Here is a 6,635-nt window from a genome sequence, read left to right as displayed (position 1 = left end):
CAGTCTCAGTGTGGTTTCTTCAGTGATCCTTGGTTAAAGAGTCTTCTTAGTTTAGTCCAAAGTTGGTTTTTTGAGCTGATGGTTTTTAAAATTAAGTTGTAATCCACTTTGGTTCTGGGAGGTGGAAGTTGGTACCTCCGCTTACTCCATCGCCATCTTGTCACCCTTACATCTTTACTTTAGATCATATAGTGTTCTGCAAGAATTCCTTCTGTTATTTAAATATAAATGACAGACTGAAATCTCAGCTAATGCTTGTATTTCAATGATAAAATAATTGATTCAAAATTCAATATCAAGTTAGCTTTTGATTTCTCTAATATCAACCAACTATGTAATCTTAGTTCCTTTTCATCAGGATGAAGATGATTAATAATACACTAAATGGCAAATAGGTACTCATGTGTTCACTATTGAATGAGTGTTTTGATTTAAATAGAACCCATGCATCATACTCTTTTTTTTTCTAATTATAGAAGAATACACATAACATAAAATTTACCATCTTTTTTTTCTCTTTCTTTTTTTAGTGAGAGAAAGGCAGACTGGAAGGGAGAGAGAGAGATGAGAAGCATTAACTCATAACTGTGGGACCTTAGCTGTTCATTGATTGCTTTCTCATATGTACCTTGACCAGGATGCTCCAGCTGAGCTAGTGACCCCTTGCTCAAGCCAGTGACCTTGGGCTCAAGCCAGCAACCATGGGGTCATGTCTATGATTCCATGCTCAAGCCAGTGACTTTGAGGTTTCGAACCTGGGTCCTCAGTGCCCCAGTCCCACATTCTGCCCACTTTGCCACTGCCGTGTCAGGCTAAAATTTACCATCTTAATAATTTTTGAGTGTACAGTTCAGTGGCTTTTAAAGACACTCATATTTTTGTGCTACCATCATCACCATTTATCCATAAAACTTTTCATTTTGCAAAACTAAAATTCTGTACGTATTAAGCAAATATTCTCATTTCTTTTTACTCAGTCTGGAAATTTCTACTTCCTGTCTCTATAAATTTGACAATCTAGGTATCTCATGTGAGTGGTATTATACAGTATTTGTTCTTTAGTAACTGGCTTAATTCACTTAGCATAATGTCCTTAAGATTTATGTCAAAATTTTTTTAATATTTAAGGCTGAATAATATTTCCTTGTATGTGTATACCACATTTTCTTTTTCCATCCACCTGTCAATGGACACTTACATTGCTTCCACTTTTTGGCTACTGGGAATAATGCTGCTATGAACAAAAGATATACAAATATCTTTTTAAGTTCCTGCTTTCATTTCTTTTGGGTATATACCCAGAAATAAAACTGCTGAGTCATATGGTAAATCAATATTTAATTTTCTGAGAAACCACCATATTGGTTGCCATGGCAGCTATACCATTTACATTCACACCAACAGTGCATAAGGGGTCCACATCCTGTCAACACTTACCTTTTTTTTTATAGTAGTCATCCTAGTGAGTGAGAAGTGTTATCTTATTGTGGTTTTGATTTGTAATTCTCTAATAATTAGTGATGTTGAACATCTCATGTGTTTGTATACCTTTCACTGGGCTCTGCCTATTTGCTTCCCCTTCCTGTTAACCCATGGAAATCATTGATCTTTTTACTTTTTACTGATGTATCACAGTTTATTTATCCACTCACCTACTGAAGGACATTTTGATTATGTCCAAGTTTTGGCAGTAACAAATAAAGCTGCTATAAATATCAATGTGCAGGTATTTGTGTGGAGATAAATTTTCATCTATTGGGTAAATGGCAGTGATATTTTTAATGTGTAGGCAGGGTTAAGCACTTCTGGCATAAACAGAGTAACTGTGGAGAAAGGCCTGGACATTGTGCTAATAAATCAAAGGTAGATCAATAATGAGGAGTGATACTACCTTTAGTTATCAAAGGCAGCTTTGAGGCTTATCATTCTGGTGAGGTAGCACGGAGATGGCTGTGAGCATTGTAGATATTTAGTTTGTCAAACTTAAAGGAACCTAGGCCAAACTTTTTATCAGATAAGAAAAATAAGACACCAACATGTGGAAATATATAAATGGATGGATACATTTTAATGAAAAATCTTCTTGGCCAAGTATGTTATTGTCATAGAACAGGGAAAATCAACTAGTGTTTATAAAAGGACTACTGAAAAGGCAGCAAACTTTCTGTTTCTGTATTGAATGAAATCCAAGCTTTCTGGCTAATATCTATGTTCACCATAGGAAAATTGTCAGGGAGAAATAGGAGCAACCAAACCATACTCATGATTAGTTTCCCAAAAGCCCCTTCAGTTTTAATCTCCTATAGAGTTTTCCTAAGATGCCTTACCAAATTGCCTTGAGGAAATCTTTCTGAAACCCTGACCCTATCAAAGGAGTATCTTTACCTGTTGATTTATTTTTAGCAGGGATTTTAAAGAAGAAAACTGTAAAAGACCCTTATGACAGGCCATATTAAATAAAATTTTATTTTATAGGCTGCTCTGTTGCCTTCTTTAATTGATTTATATATACTCTAGAAAGCCGTATATCATATAGTATAACAGGTGTAACATTTATAATTGATTAACTATCATGCTTATGACCATTCATATAAAGAAGTTGGACACCAGACCTTGGTTAAGAACAGAAACCTATTTCATATGATTGTTTTTATGAGAAAATAAGATTTACCTTACTTCTCATAGGCTTACAGGATCTGATTCAGTAGAAAAGCTGGTAAACAGCATAGTAAAACTGTTGTTAAATGCATTTCCTACTTTCTACAAGGGATTGAGTAAGATATATACATAACACCATAACATTTTGTGGTTATGTTTTTTTTTAATTTCTATTTTAGTTAGAGGAGGGGTGGCAGAGAGACAGACGCCCACATGCACTCAGTCTGGGATCCACCTGGCAAGCTCACTACGAGGCAGTGCCCTGCCCATCTAGGGCTGTTGCTCCATTGCTCAGCAATGGAGCCACTTTTTCAGGACACTGAGCCATCCTCAGAGCAGGAGGCCAACTTGCTCAAACCAATTGAGCCATGGCTGTGGGAGGGAAAGCAGGGTAAGGTGGAGAAACCGATGGTCACTTTTCCTTGTGTGCCCTGACTGGAAATCAAACCTGAGACATCCACACACCAGGCAGATACTGTACCACTGAGCCAACTGTGATTATTCTACCAGAGCCTGTGATTATTCTTTTGATGCTTGGAAAGGCTCTTTTAATCCTTGAGTTTTACACTTGACCAATAAAGTAAGTAATAGGATTAACTAAGCACCTATTACAAATTATATTTTGGGAAGAGGAAGGCAATGTAGAGATAATGGTGCTTCCAATCTAAAATGACAGAAAAGATATTTCATTATAATATGAGCAAGAACATGATTAACATCATAAGGGAAATACAACTGAAGTCCAGAGTTTAAGGGATTTTAGAGTATTATTTTTTATTAACTTTCTAGAAGAAATAGTATATAAGTTAGGCTTTGAAAAATTTGAGTGGATAGAGATGGGCTAAGACATCAGGCTGAGAAAATGACATGAAGAAAGAAGGTGGAGGGGAATGTTAAGTTCAGTTTGGGGAACAGTGAGGAACAGTACAAGTGGGTCGGTGAAGGGCATGTGTATAGAACTATAAGACTGTGAGTAACACAATTCAAGCTATAAAAGGTTAAGGAGGGAAGGACCAACTGGTAAGGTAAATTTGTAGGGAAAGAGAGTCTGGCAGTGGGGAGGCAGCATTTAGTTAGAAAGTCATGAACAAGAAGAGAACAGAAAGGGATGACTAGAGATAGCTTGCAGAGCCAGAGCATTAATTCACCAGATAGGTCCAGTCATCTCGAAGATATGTGCTGTGAGTGGCAGGAAAGCCTGGTTTTAACTGGCAGAGTGAATGCCCCATGCAGAGCACCAGCTCCTAGGGAGGCATCTCCTCCATTCTCAGATGAGCACAAAGAAGGGGATTTTCCCTTTCAACATGAACTCTGTGAGACTGGTCTGTGCTACAAAGGATTGCTTCTCAGAGCAGCCTAAAAAAACTGAGTGTCTGCTAACTGTAAATGGAGCTGAGACCTTAAAAAGCTCTAGGTGACTGCAAAAGTTGTCTCCATGATGCCTGCATTGAATTTAATGTACCCTGAGTGCCTTTTCTGCTCCATTAGGTGGCACAAAATCAATATGGGGTCCTGCCTACTCCTACACTATGTACCAAGTCGGCAGGTACAAGCTTTGTGATCCAAAATGTCCTCGTTACCTGTGCTGACTCACTAGGAATTTTCAGGTAATTTGCTTATTTTTTAAACTCTCATTTGAGGTGCAGAAGATCATTCCAGGACAATGAAGTCTTTCACAGTGGGCCTGTTTGGGGATCTTGACTCAGCCTGCATGCTGTGGAAAGTTCTGACTTGTTTGCCTTTTCATAAACACAAGACCCTGCACTAGCCTTTGTAGTCTTCTCACCAGCTGTTTTCATCTCCAAAGTGGATCATTCAGAATGCCTAATGAGGAGTTCTGATAAAAAAAAAATCATGGGGTTGTGTAACTAGCATTGATCTCCTCCAGCTTATTTTTCAATTTATTTTCTCCCTCAAGGTAGGCCTACGGACCTCCTGGGGCTTAGAAGAGAGAAGTCTTCCCTCTCCACTTGTCTCCCAAGAGAGCTGGCTGGAGCCAGGCTTATACTTGACTGTCATGGAGAATAAATTCTGCATATGACAGGGAATAAAAATGCAGACAGTTCTGAAAACAACAAAGATGGTTGTGGAGAGATGTTGGTGGCAGCAGCTATTTCTTCAGTAGAAAAGAAGGGACTGTCCTTTGAACAGGGGCTTCAAGTTTTAGAGTAAGTAGCTAATCAGACATGAGCTGGGTGAAGGGATAGAGAGGGAAAGAAAATAGTAGTCTTAAACATTACCATCAGCTGATAACAAGATGGCTGAGGTTTTCAAGCTTCTGATAGGGCTGAGCACAGTTACACACCTATGAGGACCATGTGCCAAGGGACTGATGAACAAGACATTGATCAGTATATGACCTTCCACTGGGGGATGCCAGGCATAGAAGGGCAAAATGATGAAAAGGAGCACACGTGTGGTCTCAAACCATGAATAGTGCAGGCATCTGACTGCCCACTACTGGCAGAGATGTGTATATTGGGCAGGAACAAACAGGTGGGGAGGAGGAGCAGGAGGCCAGGAATGGTGCCCAGACAAGCATAAAATATATGACTATGTAACCAAGTGGGGCCCTTAAATTGGTCTGAGTCATCCACTTGTAAATCTTCCAAGTGTAGTTTTCCTTTCCAATAAGGTACTGCTTATTTTGCTATCTGCTTCTCTCATCGGAAATCCTTCCTCTGATAAGACAAGAATGGAAGAACTCAGAACAATACTATGGGACCAATGCCACAGTGTGTCCTAGAATTCATATATTCACTCTGCCTATTGTCTCTGCAGGATAGTGTCGCATAGGAGTGGGAAAGGAAAAAAGCCAGGGATCTTCTCATGTTTCAGAGAAAAAAAAAAGAGTTTTCTTTCTCTTTTCAAATTTCATCAATCCCCAAGTAACTTAGCTTTATGAGAAGTACCCTTGTATGCAAAGTACCTGATATGTAACAAATAAACTATCCCCATGCAGAACAAGGGAATTTAAAGTGCACAGTGAGGAATTTCTATAATATGATGCATCTTTATTTAAAAAATATTTTTTTTCTGAGGTATAGTTGACATATCATAGTATGTCTGTTAATTGTGAAGGTTGTTAAACCCTCAGATGAGTTGATAAGGGAGATAGGGATCTCTTGAAGGAGTGCTTGCCCTAACATCCTCTAATATACATTTCCTAAAATGGATATATACCAGAGCTGGCAAACTATGACCCTCAGAACAGCTGCCCCTTTTTGTATGTAACATTTTGAAGGCGGAAACTGATAAGAACATATACTACACTTGATTTAGCCAAAAAACCAAAAAGCAATAAACATAGTTATAATGGCCACATTACTCAAAGCAACATACAAATTTAATACAGTACCCACCAAAACCCCAATGTCATTTTTTAAAGAACTAGAACAAAAATATCACTTGGTTTGTATGGAACAATAGAAAACTGAAAGTAGCCAAACCAATCCTGAGAAAAAAGAATGAAGCCAGAGGAATCATACTACCTGACTTCAAATTATACAAGAGCCATGATAATTAAAACAGGATGGTATTGGCAGAGAAACAGACACACAGACCAATGGAACAGAATTGAGAGCCCAGAAATAAAACCACATATATATGGATAAATAATCTTTGACAAAGAAGCCAAAAAACACAATGGAGAAAAGAAAGTCTCTTTGATAAATGGTGCTGGCAAAATTAAAAAGCCACATGTAAAAGAATGAAAATTGATTACAGTTTGTCCCACTGCACAAAAATTAAGTCCAAATGGATCAAGGACTTAAATGTAAGATCTGAAACAATAAATCACATAGAAGAAAACATAAGTACTAAACTCATGGACCTTAGCTGTAGAGAACAATTTATGAATTTGACCCCAAAGTCAAGGAAAGTAAAGGCAAAAATAAATGAATGGGATTATATCAAACTAAAAACTTCTGCACACAAAAGAAACCAACAACAAAACAAATAGCCAACTAAATGGTATA

At 37.9% G+C, this 6,635-nt stretch overlaps 1 pseudogene; it reads right to left on the bottom strand.

The window, feature by feature from the left end:
• Positions 1 to 5,786: 5,786 nt before the first annotated feature.
• Positions 5,787 to 5,960, bottom strand: LOC136380172 (U2 spliceosomal RNA; annotated as a pseudogene).
• Between the last annotated feature and the right edge of the window lie 675 nt (positions 5,961 to 6,635).

The sequence above is a fragment of the Saccopteryx leptura genome, chromosome 8 (assembly GCF_036850995.1).
Source record: "Saccopteryx leptura isolate mSacLep1 chromosome 8, mSacLep1_pri_phased_curated, whole genome shotgun sequence".
In the NCBI taxonomy this organism is placed as follows: domain Eukaryota; kingdom Metazoa; phylum Chordata; class Mammalia; order Chiroptera; family Emballonuridae; genus Saccopteryx; species Saccopteryx leptura.
The sequence above is the reverse complement of the archived record's forward strand: the minus strand, read 5'-3'. Positions and strand labels throughout refer to the sequence as shown.